The sequence below is a fragment of the Gopherus flavomarginatus genome, chromosome 6 (genome assembly GCF_025201925.1).
Source record: "Gopherus flavomarginatus isolate rGopFla2 chromosome 6, rGopFla2.mat.asm, whole genome shotgun sequence".
Classification (NCBI taxonomy): domain Eukaryota; kingdom Metazoa; phylum Chordata; order Testudines; family Testudinidae; genus Gopherus; species Gopherus flavomarginatus.
In genome coordinates, this window is record NC_066622.1 from 125,262,041 (window position 1) to 125,278,033 (window position 15,993).

The window sequence follows — 15,993 nt, forward strand, 5'->3', positions numbered from 1 at the left end:
CCAACACTTCAAATTCCCTGCATGCCTGGGAAGACTCAAGACAATCTGCCCCTTCAGGCAAAAGTTCAGTGTACTGTGTCCCCCTCCCCCACTTCCTGTGGAACACAGCTTTTCAACTGGGGATTGCCCCCTGGGAGGGGATGTCAGACTTGGGGGGCTGGGGGGAGGGATAGTGCAGCAATCCTTTTGATCTTTTCCTGGTTATGGTAGAAGTGGGGGGCACACCACTCAGATTTGACCTGGCCACCCTTAGGTGGTAGGTGAGCCAATTCTCAGTGAGTGGCATTGTGACCTGGCTAGCACACAGTGTCACACTCAGGTTTGGCCCAGCTGCCCCAGGGCCCAAAGCAGCCTACTCCACCTGTAGATAGAGCAACCTCTGCTGGGAAGGCTATGCAGACCAAATTCCATGGTTTTACTAATTCTTTTCTTAAATACCTTGATCAAGTTGTATGATCCGAGATTAAATAACCCACTTCCCTGGCACATCTGCATGTTTCTTCTCAAACTGCTGCATATATTTACGATAATTAGGAATTTATTTCAATTTCCTTTGTATCTGATATTGGAGAAGATGAAAAGTTTGGCAGTCAAAGTTTCATATTATGCAGTTATACAAGCGCAGCTGTACATTGGACTGATCAAGTAGCATATGTTAATTAGCTGTATTTTCATATAGCACTGCTGTCTATGCTGCATAACATATTTTACTTTAAAAAACTCCAACTCTACTGGACTTCCATTTACTTTGCCAATTATTCTTCACAAGGTATCTGTTTCAAATCAAGTTAATTCAATGGGAGTATCCATTGAATCATAGAATCATAGATTTTAAGGTCAGGAGGGACCATTATGATCATATACTCTGACCTACTGCACAATGCAGGCCACAATCTCACCCACTCACTCCTGTATCAAACCTATGTCTGAGCCATTGAAGTCCTCAAAAATCATGGTTTAAAGACTTCAAGGTGCAGAGAATCTTCCAGCAAGTGACCCGTGCCCCACGCTGCAGAGGAAGGCGAAAAACCCCCAGGGCTTCTGCCAACCTGCCCTGGAGGAAAATTCCTTCCCGACCCCAAATATGGCCATCAGCTAAACCCTGAGCATGTTGATTTTAATGTGATTTGGGTCAGACTCTAGTTGACTTAAACTGATGGCATTATTTCTTAGGCTGTGTTGCACACTTCAGTTGTTTAAGGTTTACACAATTAATTGATCAAGTTGTGTCCCTTTCTGACCAGATGAGTCTTGATAAATTATGCAGATTTTGCTGGAAATTTTGTTGAAGAAAATCCTTTGAGTTTTAAGCTTTGATTAGTGCCTCTATTTCAGAGATGTCCAAGCAATACAGCTTCACATTTCAGTGAATGACATTTCCATCATGGGATGGAAATTTTGCTCATGTAGTTAACTGAGGGGAGAAAAATGTATGTGGTCTGAATTGGGCAATCTTGGGACATCATCTGACTGTCACTGAAGTCAATGAAAATAAATCTAGTTGGTTTCAGTAGTTAGGGGTAAATTTTAGTAAAGCGTATTATTTACTTTACATTCACAGCTTCTTCTAATAATTAATAATAATGGAATAGTGTTCAAAGTGTTCCAGCAATTTTTTTTCTGTCCCTACATAAGTAATTTTAATTTTACATTGATATATTTTATCAGTACCTCTTACATAATATATATTCTGATATATGAATGAATTGATATATTCTACTATTAGATCATGTATATCAATGTCTTCCTGTTGTTGTATAAGATGTTGGAGATGTTTTGTGCATATTTGCATGGCTTTCCTAACTAAAAACTCCAGGACTCAGTCACATTTACACTTGGGACTAAAATCCTAACCTTCCAACAAGGGGTAATGACTTTCTTCTCTGCCCTCAGGATAAATTAAAGAGCATAATTTACTTTAGTGAGGAGAAAGAAGTTGCCCTCCAATTACTGAATCCCATTCTGCAAACACACATGCAAGTAACATTACTCATTTGAAAAGTCCCGTTGAACTCAGTGGGGAAAGGGAAATATATGTTATAGGTATTGCGAGTAACAGAGAATGGCATTAATAAGGGATGAATTTGAATTACATGTCAATGGAAATATTACATCAGGAAAAAGAGAAGTTGGACCCTTTTTGTATTCACAGAATTTCAGAGGACAATTAATCTCCAGCAGTGCTGTCCTACCTACTCTTCAAGTAGACCTGTTCCCCACAGTGTTGCATGTCATATAGATGATAGAGAGAGAAGCAAAGATGCTTCTGTAATAAGCTCTAATGAGACCGTGTTATAAACATCTCCAAATAAAAGACATTTCTTCTACTAGAACATTTCCCCCTCTTTCTCTCTCTGTCTTTTCAATGCTGCTCTTCACATTGACAATGTCTGACCACTCAGTTTTGTTAGAGTTTAAATGACAGCCTTTCTCACTCTCCTACTCTCTCCCTGCCTCCAGACAACTAACACTCTGACTGCCAGACACACAATACAAATATATATAAAGGTGGGTATGGCATCATTTTTTGTGCAAGTGGCTATGGTGACCCAAAAGTCTCCTTTTCAAAAGTGACTTGGGCACTTAGGCTCCTAAGTCCCATTGACTTTCAGTAAGATTCAGGATAAAATTTTTGAGTGCCTAAGTCTCAGTGTAAGTCAATGGGATATACAGTTACTCTTCACTTAACGTTGTAATTATGTTCCTGGAAAATGTGACTTTAAGCGAAATGATGTTAAGCAAATCCAATTTCCCCATAAGAATTAATGTGAATAGGGGGGTTAGGTTCCAGGGAATTTTTTTCACCAGACAAAACACTATATATACATATACAGTATATGTTTTAAACAAACAATTTAATACTGTTCACAGCTATGATGATTGTGAATCTTGGATGAAGTGGTGAAGTTAGAGGGTGAAAGAGGGTGAGATGTTTCCCAGGGAATGTCTTGCTGATGAACTAGCACTGGGTTGAGCCCTCAAGGGTTAACACATTGTTATTAATGTAGCCTCATTCTACAAGGCAGCAGGAATGAAGGGGAGGGGAGATAGCATAGCCAACAGAGACAGACATACACCTTGTGGGTGGGAGAGGGAGAGAAATGCACACTGCCCCTTTAAGTAAGCTGACCTATTCTTAAGTGCATTGTCTTTTTAAGTGGATCAGGAAGTTGAGAGAGCAGCTGCTGCCCCAGGCTCTCTCTGTCTCTCTCTGTCCTGTCCCCAGCCTGCTCTATATGGAGAAGAAGGGGTAGGCGTGGTGTAGGAGCAGGAGTGAGGGGGACACCCTGACATTAGCCTCCCCTTCCCTCCCGCACAGCAAGCAGGCGGCTCAGGGAGCAGCTCCAAGGCAGAGGGCAGGAGCAGCACATGGCAGTGGAGGGAGGGATAGCTGCAACTGCTAGTCTGCTGGCAGCTGCTGCACAGGGAACTTAGGGGAGCAGGGAGCTGTTAGGGGGAGCTGATGGGGGGCTGCCAGTCCACCCTGGTTCCAAGCCTCCACCAGCTAGCTCCAATGGGCTGCTCTTCCTGCAAGCAGTGGACAAAGCAAGCGGCTGCCGAACAACATTAGAAGGGAGCATTGCACAACTTTAAATGAGCATGTTCCCTAATTGATCAGCAATGTAACAACGAAACAACTTTAACCAGGATGACTTTAAGTGAGGAGTTACTGTACACTCCTAAATGACTTGAGTGGTTATGAAAATTTTACCCTTTCCTTTATTGCGGAGGAAAGTAGTGGTAGGAAAGAGATTAACTGTTGAGTCACAAGTTTCACATGGAGGATGGTGGCACTGTGTACAGCACCTCATAACCCATTACAGTATGGGCTAAAGGTAGGTTGGATATCATGAAATCAAAGACGAAGATGTCAAGGGCATTTAAGCCTCAGCTCTCACACTGGGTTTCACACTTGTACTTTGACAGATAGTGCTATGGATTTAGAATAGTCAAATAAAGTGGCAAAGCCAGAGAAGAGAGTCACTGTTACTGCTACTGAAAATGTAACTGCTGCTGAAGATAAGCACCTAGCTAGAGATGGCATTGACATTGCTAATTATTTAGGAGTCAAGATTTCAACAGTAGATGAAGATTTGTCTGCAGCAACATATCATCTATGCATAGCTGGATGTTGCCCTAGGCAATGGGCATGCTGTTTCTACATTTAATGGGCAGGAGCGTCATTTTGCTGAGTTGTTTCCTATGGCTTATTTAATGCTTACAACTAAAAAAGGAAAGAAAATGGAGTATATTACAACCATGTCTCTCGTCATTCCTCCTCTGGTAGGTAAAGTTCACCCTAGATCCCCACAGGCAGCACGGATTCAGGCAGCCTAACTGGTAAATTTTGGATCACCATGAAGCATTACTTTAGTGCTTTGCATTCCTCTTAATTTCCTATCAGCATTTCAAACATGCCTATGTTTTATGGATTCTATGAGTGTGTATCACACTTGAGATCTGAAATAAGCACATTTTTCCAGTTCTGACCCTAAGACCTCCAGTTATTATTAATTATATAAATGTGGAGAATGTTGTCCTGTCTGAAGCCAATTTCTTCCAGGAGATCTAATTTGTTTCAAAGTAGGGAAATCCCCCATTAGCGCACATGTCAAGGCAAGAAGTCACTGCAGGCCAGAAAAAGTGACAAATGAAGAATTCAAGAGGAGGATGAAACAGAAACCAATAGAACAGGAAATTACAAAACAAAACTAGAGAGGGCTATGACATACATGCAGGAAAGACCTGAATAGCATAACAAGACAGGCATTGGAATGGAATTGCAGACAAGAGGCTATGAGGTAGACCAAGGATAACATGGAAATGCACAATAGAAGCAGAATTAAAAGCTCACAAAATGACATGGGAAGAAGTTAAGACTTCAGCAGGATATCAGCAAAGATGGTGAAGGCCCTATGTTCTACTTGGAATAGAGAGGCATAAGAGAGAAGAGAAGAGAAGAGAAAGTAGGCTGTTAGGTCCATATTTTGGCACCTAAAAAGAAGACAGATTTTCAGAAGTTCTGAGCACCCTGAAGCTCACACAGAAGTCATTGGGAGCTGCAGGGTGTTCAGCAATTTTGAAAAATTAGGACCCTAATTTAGGTGCCAAAAATGGTTTTAGGAGTCTAACTAAAAGCATCCATTTTGCAAATGTTGGCCTGTGTGTCTAGTGTATAGTGAAGCAGGCAAATGCAGGTGGAGAGATGGAGGCAGGACAAAGAAGAGAGGCTATTTGTAATAACTGTATATGAGAACCAAATCCTGCAACCCATGATTCTGCAGTTAATGCCACTGAAGTAAACAGAATTACTCATGGAAGTGTTATAGGGTGGCCATCTGATATTGAGGATTTGTCTAAGGCAGCTGTTTTTGAAAACTTAGCATTTAGAGAGTAAGGTCTTAATAACTCTTCAAGTTTCATTGCCATGTAGTAAGATCAACTTTACAATTGTTTTAAACATTCAAAGTTTAATTTGGAGGGCAAGATTTCTGTTTCTCCAGATCAGCTTTAGAGTTACAAAGGCATATCTGGCTTTCACTATTCTGGCTTTAACATCTTCATCTGTTCTGCTTGTTGTACTTACAAAGCTGCCAAGATATGTGAAATATTGGACCTCTTTTATATTAGTCCCAGAAAGTTATTGGTGTTTCTTGTTGTGTGGTGATTCCTTTGGTTTTAGTTTTCTCAGTGTTGATTTTCAACTCTACTAATTGTACAAAGGCCTAGAGATCTTGTTTTGGTTTGCATGTCTCTGTGGGTATGAGCTAGCAAGCTGATGTCATCTTCAAAGTCAAGGTCCTCTAACTGTTGTGTGAAAGTCCATTGTATGCCCGTTGGCTGTTCTGTGGTCTTTCTCATTACCCAACCCATTACAAGTAAAAAGATCATGGGTGAAATTTTTCTCTGATGCCCATAGTAACCTTGAATGGTTTAAGTCAGTTTGTGGTTATGTATTACTTGACATGTCATATTTTCATAGAAGCTCGGAATGATGCTCACAAAATTTGGAAGCATGGCATAGCAACTAGCATAAAACTGTTTTCTCCACTGTATCAAAAGCTTGTTGAAAATCTATGAAATAAGTATGAAGTGGTGACTCCCATTCAGTCAACAGTTCTATGATAATATATAGGGTTACTAGTTGATCAGTACATAATTTCTTCTGCCTGAATCCTACCTGTTCTTGTTGTAAACTTGAATCTACCTCTTTCTTTTTTCTCTCTAATACATGCAAATACCTTACCTTACTTGGGATTGATAGCAATTGACTGTCCCTCCTATTTTTACACTGACTGACGTCTCCTTTCTTTTTCAGCTTCAGTATATGAGCCTGTCCCCACTCGTTTGGTATTTTTTCTTCATCCTGTATCTTTTATAAGAGGCCTGTCAAAATGTCTACTCAGTTCTTCAAGTCCGCCTTAAGAACCTCCACTGGAATGTTATCTGGACCTGCTGCTTTTCCACTTTTTAACAGATTCACTGCCCAGTCTCTACTTCTACTCTGGTGATAGGCATCCTAGTTTGGCATCCAGATTTTCTCCTTCCCCTATATATGGGGGATTGGCCACTGGTTCACCATGCAGAAGTTGACTAAAGTATTGCCACCATATATTTAATTGTTCTGATGTTTTCGTTGTTAAGTTGCACTCGTCTTGAACTGCTTGTTGGTATTTGTTTTTCTTCCTGACAACTATTTAATGATGTTGTACGGTGTCTTCATGTCATTTTTTGCTGCAGCATCTTGCATCTGTTGCCATTTTGTCTATTAAGTATCAAATGAGGAACCTACTTTAGGCATATATTTTTGAGAAACATGGCCCCAGGGTATATCCACAAATACACTCCTCATCTTCCTATTGAATTTTTACAAGCAACTCACTGCCTTGAAGGAAACCTAATCCCATTTTTAAGATGCCACTCTACATTTTACAGTTATTTCTAGACTGTGCTGTTGCATTTACAATAATTCATAATTATCTGAGTCTATTGTAGGAATTAGTCATTTGCAATTATTTGTACTATGAGGAAATTTACTTTGTTTGAAGCTCTTCCTGTGAACTGAGCTGGAAAACAAGACTTGGCTAACAACCATACAGCCACAGTTTCTATTCCATTAATAGCATGAAACTTCCTTAGTCAGCTTTTTCACCTCTGTAGGTCCCTCAAGATTTTTTTTTCTTTGTGCCTAACAGCTGTGCTACTAATTAATACATAGTAATCCTGGGAGGTAATTAGATCCCTGAATAATGTATTTCATATTTAACATGCTCTTGGAATATGCAGTGTTTTGCAGTACAGAATGTAGCATATAGGTTCCATAATTCACATCGACAAATAGTCTTAGGAGGAGAGAGAGAGAAGAGAAATGTTGCTTTGGAAGGGTTATTATTAATCAACATTTAGAGTTACATTTTGCTCTAAATGGATATGGCCACTCAAATGTGTGTGTCATAACCCAGGGTGCTGGACTCATGGTGGGTCCCAGATCCATTCTGCTGGTATAAGGCTTCTCCTTTAGAAAGGATCTGTGTGCATACCTCCCCTCATATCTGCTGCACACAATAGCAAATTGTGCTGAGGGGCTAAGCTAGACCCGTTATCCAGCAGACCATGCCTCCTTAGGGCTATATTCCATTCAGTGAAGCAGTTACCTTGTCCCTCCTCCTGCTGTAATGATTTTCATAAGTTGTAGTCCTGTATTGCAGTTGCACATAAGTGGAGAAGGAAGGTTCCTCACACTCTTTTCTCTTAACTAGCACACCTGTGCAGCAGTGCATTGTCACATATCGCATGAGATGCGAAACCAGCTATAATGCAGAATTAGACAAACAGCATATTGCAGTAGCTTTCATTTGTAACTGCAAATCTCTTAAATGATGCCAGTAACAGAGACAAAACGACTTTTTGAAAATACATACATTTTATATTAGCACTGTCCCTTGGACAAAAGGACTCTAATTATTGGGGATGTAACTGCTGTAAGAACCAGATAATAAACCAATCTCTTTGAACTAGTCTCTTTGGAGGTGGTCTCTTTGAAGACTGTGAGAGTATGAGAGTTTGAAGTGAATGAGTCAAAGGTAAAAACTGTTTTGTGTGGCGACTGATCATAATTGAGTGGATAGGAGGGGTAAAGTCCTTGTGCTTTGGGCTGGAGAGGTATAAACACAGAGCTAGCCAGCTATTCACAGCTCATTCCCAAATCTAGAGGGCACTGGCAGAATGAGCATTTATGTTACTACAGAGTCAGTTTATACTCCTGGGGAAGTCGGGCACTGAAGGGCTGCTCAGTTCGTAGATAGTGCAGTAAAGTAAAATCATAAAACAAACAAATACACAAACATCTTTATATTTAAAGATAAAAACTAGTTCAGTCTAGCCCTCAGTCACAGAATAGAAATCCCAGGATAACTATGGACGATAAAGTTCAGCAACAGATCAATCAATGTGCAGGCTACCCAATTTACTGCACAAAGTCTGTAATGTGCAACTATCTAGGTATATGTATTGTGACAAAGTTCCTCCTCTACCTTGGTGGGTCCTGCGCTTATTGGCAGATTTGCTCACCTCAGTGATCTTCCCCACAGTCTGGGTCAACTCGTCCTGTGTCTGATCAGGAGTGAGGAGGTTTGGGGGGAACCCGGACCTGCCCTCTACTCCGGGTTCCAGCCCAGGGCCCTGTGGATTGCAGCTGTCTATAGTGCCTCCTGTAACAGCTGCATGACAGCTACAACTCCCTGGGCTACTTCCCTATGGCCTCCTCCAAACACTTTCTGTATCCTCACCACAGGACCTTCCTCCTGGTGTCTGATAACGCTTGTACTCCTTAGTCCTCCAGCAGCACACCCTCTCCCTCTCCCTCTCAGCTTCTTGTGCCTCTTGCTTCCAGCTCCTCACATGCACTTCCTCTCTTCTGGCTTTCTCGTCCTTCCCCCCCCCCCCCCCACCTGACTGGAGTGAACTCCTTTTTAAACCCAGGTGCCCTGATTAGCCTGCCTTGATTGGGTGCAGGTGTTCTAATCAGCCTGTCTGCCTTAATAGGTTCTAGCAGGTTCCTGATTACTCTAGTGCAGCCCCTGCTCTGGTCACTCAGGGAAGAGAAAACTACTCATCCAGTGACCAATATATTTGCCCTCTACCAGACTCCTGTATCCCACTGGTTTGGGTCTGTCACAGTATACAACTGACGCAAGCAGCTCACAGACCTCAAAACATAAGTCTAGCATACTGAGGCCAGAATTATTGAACTGGATGAGCAGAAAGAGACAGATTTATGTATAAAGGCAGAATCTAGAGACGCTGTAGCAGGGTCTATCCTCAACTGCCCCAATCTTCCAGTCGTAGGCCAGTGTCATGAGGAGGGAAGACCATAGTGTAACAAATTTCCTAAGATGCAATGTACATTCCAGTAAAATTAGAGTGGGTCAATCCTTTCTCATGCCCTGAGGATGTCATTGAAAGAGATGGGAATACAGATGAGAGATGCAGACAGGCTGTGGCGAAAGCGGACTAGAATGTTAAGGAAAAAATCAGTAGGTAGGAAATTAATGATTGTGAGAACCATTCTGTGACTTGCTTATAGAGACATCTAGATAAACTTCTAATGTGTTCTGGAGAGGAGCCTGCAATCACAAAACATACTCACATGAAAGGGCTCCTAAAGCTAAACTCAGGCGTGTACAGTAAACTCCACAGTAAATAGAACCAAAATAACTAAATCAGTTCTAATTCACACCTTTCGTTATTTCAGTTCAAGTCTGAGTGTGGACCCTCCTATTTCAGAATAAGAGGGCCCTACTTCAAACTAACAATTTGACTTGTTACTAAATTAAGTTTTTTTTAAACAGAACACCCTTATTCTGAAATAGGAGGGTCCACATGCAGACTTGAACTGAGATAACTAAAGGTGTTAATTATAACCAAGTTTTATGTTTGTTTGTTCTTCTGTTCTATCTACCATGTAGCTAAACCTTCAGATGTTTAGGGAAAAGGTTACAGCAGGGTCAGAAATTCTTTGAGTTTATAAGAAATAGGAAACCTTCACTCTGCACTATAATGACAATTTAAAGTTAACATTTTAAGCTATTTTTCTGCTGTTCATTTTAGCCAAAACATCCAGCTACTCCGGGAGTGTGGGTTGAGCTTGAGCAGAAAACCATCACTTTCCCTATCTGTCCCTAAAAAAAACATATAATCCACAGTATTTAAGGTAGCATATTATACTACATAAACAATATATTGCTCCCTGTCTGAATAACGGCTAAAGTAATGACAGAATAAATCCCAACTCACTTGTATAATGTTTTGCAGGCTCTCACTGAAATGAAGACAAGCACACAAGCTCAGTCTTAATAATTCAGACATTGAATGAACTGGCCTACTTTCAGCAATATTCACTGAAAATTAGTTGCAAGGATTTGCTGCTTTAACGTACAGCTAACCTTTCCAAGAACATATGTTGTAACTTAGAACTGTATTTTTTTAAAGGAACTATTATCAAAAACTATTTGATTAGCCGTTATACTTTGCTGACCTGCTTAGAACTACATTAAGGGCTTCAGGCTCTAACCTGTCAAACACATGATTATAAACCTTTTCTGGACAAAGGTTATGGTCAGTCCCCTAGAAACAAATCATTGTGAAATGCTTGTCAAAAACATTTCAATTGTTGTTATGCCATTTTTGAACTCTCTTGAGTATTTTTCTCCTTACCCCGGTATAATACGAGTGAAGCTTTATGACACCTGGGTACTTTCACTGCAAGCTTTTGGGTGCCCCAAACATTTTTCCTTCTGAGAATGAGTGCTAATAAGAGGCGCATTATTATGGGCCTTAACATGGGTATCTTTAGAATCTGTCAGGAAAGCCATTAGACAGCCAGATGTTGATGGCAGATGCTATTGGTGGCAGGTATTGTCTATACAATCTGATGTCACCTACCACAGTTCAGTGAAAGTAAGGGCTAGTTTTGACATGTTTAGTTGATCTAACAAAAAGAGACGTTCTGCCAAGCACAATAAAAGCTGGATAATGACCAGGCTAAATAACACCTTGTTTTATCTGTCCTTTCTGAGCTAGTATTCTGTTTGCAGTTGACAGCCCTGAAGGTAATCCAGTGTTAGCGCCCTGATCAATGGGAAGACAAGCTGACCACAGTGTTACAAACCTAATTATTTTCTCCAGAAATTTGTCTGTAACTAAAAGGCATCTGACAAATAATCTTTCCCATCCCTGGAGCTTAGAGGAATCCAGTCATTACATGCAAACTGTGTTAATATAGACAGTTTACGTTTCTGTTGAAATTGTTGCCCTTTATCTGGCTTTGCAACAAACACTGCCCTCCGGGCATGTTAGGAGGTTCACATTAATGTATGTAAAGCCATTATATAGTTTGCATGACAACAGATATAAAGAATGGCCACTTTATGTATATAGCAGTAAGCTACATTATTGCATGCATTAGTTAAATATTGGTGCACTCTTTGGGTACATTGTGAGACATCGAGCCAAACTGGGTGCTGGGCAGGCTGGAGAAGGGAAGCAATAGTTTCTTTTTCTTCAGTATCTGGACGTCAAAGGCAAGTGCTGCACTGGACCATGTGATTGCAATTCTCAGGAGGGAATGTTAGACAGAAGGTCTTCACTCCAAGTATACCTAGGGACCCCAAGACTGAAGCAGAGCCTGAGCTCTGTTCAAATTTTGGAGCCTTAAAACACCGGGGATGCACAGCCTGGATTTCTTTTCACAGCAATCTGGTGGCCACCCTGCATGGACAGCCTGACCAAATCTGTAACAGTAGACTCAGCGCTGAGCAGTATCTGAAAAATAGAGAGGAGATTTGAAATTAAACTTACTGTAAGTAACTGGTCCTCTTTAAATTTCATCAGGTACCTAAAAGCTTAGCTAATAGCCAGCTCCCAATTTAGCTTCTTAAGTAAGGTTAGTTTATGAGCTGCCTTCGAAAATCCCTTCCTACAACCATAAATCTCCACCACTTGAGCTAAAAGACATAGGCCCAGAACTACAAAGGTATTTAGGCTCCTAGCTTCTACAAAATCAATGGAAGTTAGGAGCCTAAATACCTTTGTGGATCTGGGCCTGAGTCCATTGGCTGTCAGCTGTAACAGACTCATTGACATTTTATATGACCAACCTCTAGAAATGGTAGAATGTAACACGCTAGTCCCCCAGCTCTGCTACAACACATATTGGTCTTGCCTGTTGTTGTAAGGATAGGATGAGTTTTCAGGATGTTATAATTCTTAAGCTTCCCTATTTGTTACTTTTATGCCACATCAGACATTTTGGGATCAGAGTTTTGTTGCAGGAACTTTATTTTGCTTGTGGCACACCGCCAAATGAAAACTTATTGCTAGTAATTATTAAAACACACATAAAAGAGAAAAGATAAAAAATTTACAGTGAAGAAGGCCAAGCAACTTTTCATTTTAAACAAATTCCTTCTGGCCTTTCTCTGTGTTTGTGTGTTAAAGTATAAAAACCCTGTCCTTTACAGTGTCTCAGATGGTATCTCCTGTCCTTGGTGGGAAAGAAGAAAAGTCACTTTTACTTGGCAGATCTCAGGTCCTCAAAGTCTATTGTTAAAGTCTAATCCTGTCTCTTCTTAAGACAAATGCATGCAGGCTGGGGTGTGGAGGGAAAGGAAAAGAGAATGGCATAAGAAAATGCACTTCCTGTCTCTAGATTGTACTAATTTCTGTTGCTGGACAATCTCAGCCCCAGAATATGATGCAAAACCCTATTAGCCACTCTGGGACATAAGCTATGCACCCCTAGCTTGGAAAAATATTTAGCTAGGTGGTGGTTGTTTTTTATCTGGCCAGTTCAGGGGAAGCAAGGCCAGGGCTAGCTTTTAGCTGCCCAAATTGGTCACAGTAAAGTGTTGCAAGGTTAGATTTGTCCTAAATGGCTATGTTGGACTCATATTAGATAGAATCAGAAAAAGAAAGATAGAAAAGAGGTGAGAGGAAACATGCAGGGATAGGGGAGTAGGTCTCACATCTGTCTGGTCAGAATATCTTTCAGTTAAGTTCTAGTCCTGCTGGGTTGTTGGGATGGTATCAACCATGTGAGTGAGGCTAATGCTAATGATGGCGATGCTCCAATCTTCCTGCCACTTTGGGATGATGTGGAAATTGTCTAGTGCTCCTTGGAAGAAATATCCAAAAAGGGCAGCAAACTTGCTCCCTCAAAAACACTCAATTAAACCCAAGTTTTGGATGGAATATATATAGGGCCATTCCTTTCCTTGTCAGAAAATTCTGATCTGTTGTAGCAATCTGTAACTTCACTAGAAGTCCTGAAAACCTGTAACCAGCAGTTCTTTTAGTTCAAATTAGCTCACTTGACAAGTTTTTATTCTGCCTCATGTTTCCTTTCAACAGTAGTTTTCCATAACATGTTTATTGATTAAAATAACCCACCTGCCCTCTTTCATGCTGTGGTGGGGCAGGATCAGGGGAGTAAGAGTGAGCTCCTGGCTGGCTGCTTAGTATGCCAGTGCTAGGCCCTAAGATAAGGGTGAAGAAGGTGCTAGGGTCATGAGGAAGTGGCCCAGGAAAATAGACTGAGAAGTTGGAGGGGACGCAGCAAGTGGCTGCTATCTACAGGGTCCCTGGTCTGGGATCTAGAGTAGTGGGCAGGCTTGGGTCCCTTTCTCTCCTGCCTTACTCCTTGGCAATGGGGGTGTGGCTAAACAGTAGACTGTGGTAACCACTGAGAGAAGTGGCTGGACAGGGACTACAGAGATGTCCCCCGGAATGGGGAGCACCAAGAGTGGCACAGCTGAAGGGCTTTGACACTGAACAGTACATTGCAGTCCTTGGAGGGATGTGAGTCCAGGAGCAGAAGAGGTGACAGGCGGAGCAGCACCAGAGCAAGGTGCACTGACTACCCAAGCTAATTCCCACATTGGCCACTAGGAGGCGCTGGGGTGGCGAGTCCCAGCCCATCACACATCCACTTTAAACAAGTTAAAGGATTCAACATGACACTGTAAATATGGAACTAAGTAATGTTGTAGATGAAAGGCCCAGTCAGCCCTTGTGTAAGAGGGTGTGTAGCAGGGCAGTTGCCCCGCTCCTGAAAAAGGTAGGCTGATTGGGTGTGGCTGCAACTGTGGCCGGTTTGCCAATCAGGCCACAGCTGGCTGAGCTGGGTCAGAGCTTCTCTCTGTCTCTGGAGAGAGAAGGACCTAGCTGCCTGAAGGAGCAAGGGTACCTGAGGCCAAGCAGTGCTGGGGAAGGGCAAAGAAGATGGGGAGCTCCAACCTGGCGGCTCCCCAGGCTGAGGCCTTGGTTAAGGCCTAAGAAGGTACTGGGGTTGCAGAGAGGCTAGGCCGGGGATAGGCAGAGGCAGTGGCTGCTGGTCCAAACCCCTTGCTAATGCTGACTGCAGTTTGCCACAGTGAGAGGGGGCTGGTTGATGGCTAGCTGTAGCCACTGAGGCAAGGTGGGGATAGAGGGTTGGGGGTTCCCCGGGGAGGGGAGACCCAGAGTGTGAGGATGCTGGGTCTGGGAGGGATACAGGGGCCCTAAGGCAGGCGAGAGATGGGCCACCAGGAGGAGCTCTGGGCTAGACAAGAGCTAATTCCCAAGATGACCAGCAGGAGACGCTGCACCGGTGTGCCTTCACTCCACTACAGGGTGTAACACCAGTGAAGTCAGTGGTCCCTGTTCTCTAACGTTGTTATAACAGGGTTTGGTTCTATCTGTGTAGAAAGGATCAAATCATGTTATAATGATAAAGATCAGGGTGTGACATGGTTATAATACTGTATAGTCTCCTTTATATATGCATGGTAACGTGATGGAAGGACTATCAAGTTATAACATAATTCCCTAATACAGCTGCTTTATCTAATGTAGATGGGCCCAGGAAGGCAGATGACAGCAGTGTTCTCAAAAAAATCTCCATTCACTGTGATCTGTGAATCCAGAGTAGCACCCTATAATCAACTAGACCTAAATGTATTATCCTGGATTAAATCCATTGTAAAATTAATGATGAAAAACAAACCAGCTGTATGGGGCAAGTGGGATTTTCAGGCTGTTGGACACTGTGATTGTTCCATCTGTGTTAGCATTAGAGCAACACCTATGCTGAATACTATTCTGGTGATACAGTAGCCTTATAGATTCTAATGAAATAATTATGGTATAAGAGCACAAAGCTGCATTCAGAGCATGAGGGAAATCAAACAGCTGTAATGCGGCAACAAAGACACTAGACTAGCCTTGAGATGAAAAGCTTTTGTGGCTCTTTATTTATATTACTAGCATAAATAAAGTTGTCTTTAGCCCTCTATGAAATGTGTTAAAGGTAAACACAAAGAAATGAACACTGCTCGGTAAAGTGCTAGATAAAGAGACATAGTTACACCTTTGCCAAAGTACAAGACCTTAAATAAAAGATCTGGATTAAGTGTCTGTGTATATTTTATAATGAAATGCAATACACTAATTTTAAAAGTGCAATACACTTAATTATAAGTGTGAGACTTGATATATAAGAGATTGCAGACAGCTTCTCATGGGGGCCTGTAACAGAGTTGGCACTGGGTACCCTCTCATGGCCTCAGCTATTCCTCAATAACTCATAAAAGGCTTCTCTCTATCTATTCTGTAATAACCCTCATTATGGTTTTATGGGCATAAAAAACACAAAAACATCTCCCTCCCCTCCCCTCCCCCAAGCCTTAAGCTGGACACAGCCCCTTCTTCCTGAGGTGCTGTCTGAAAATGCCCCAGTGTCTTGGCGTTTTCCCTGCAGCAGGCTTACTCCCAGGCCTTCCTAGCTGGAGCATCTCCCCTGATCTCAGGGTGTTGTCTGCAGGAGCCTTTCTCACTTCCTGCCATCCGTCTACAACTTCCTCTGTTTCTGGCTTCCAGACCGAAACTCTTGCCCCCAGTCAAGGGTCTTCAGAAGCTTCCAGCTCATTGCAGCCTCTGCCACAGCCTCCTGTCTTC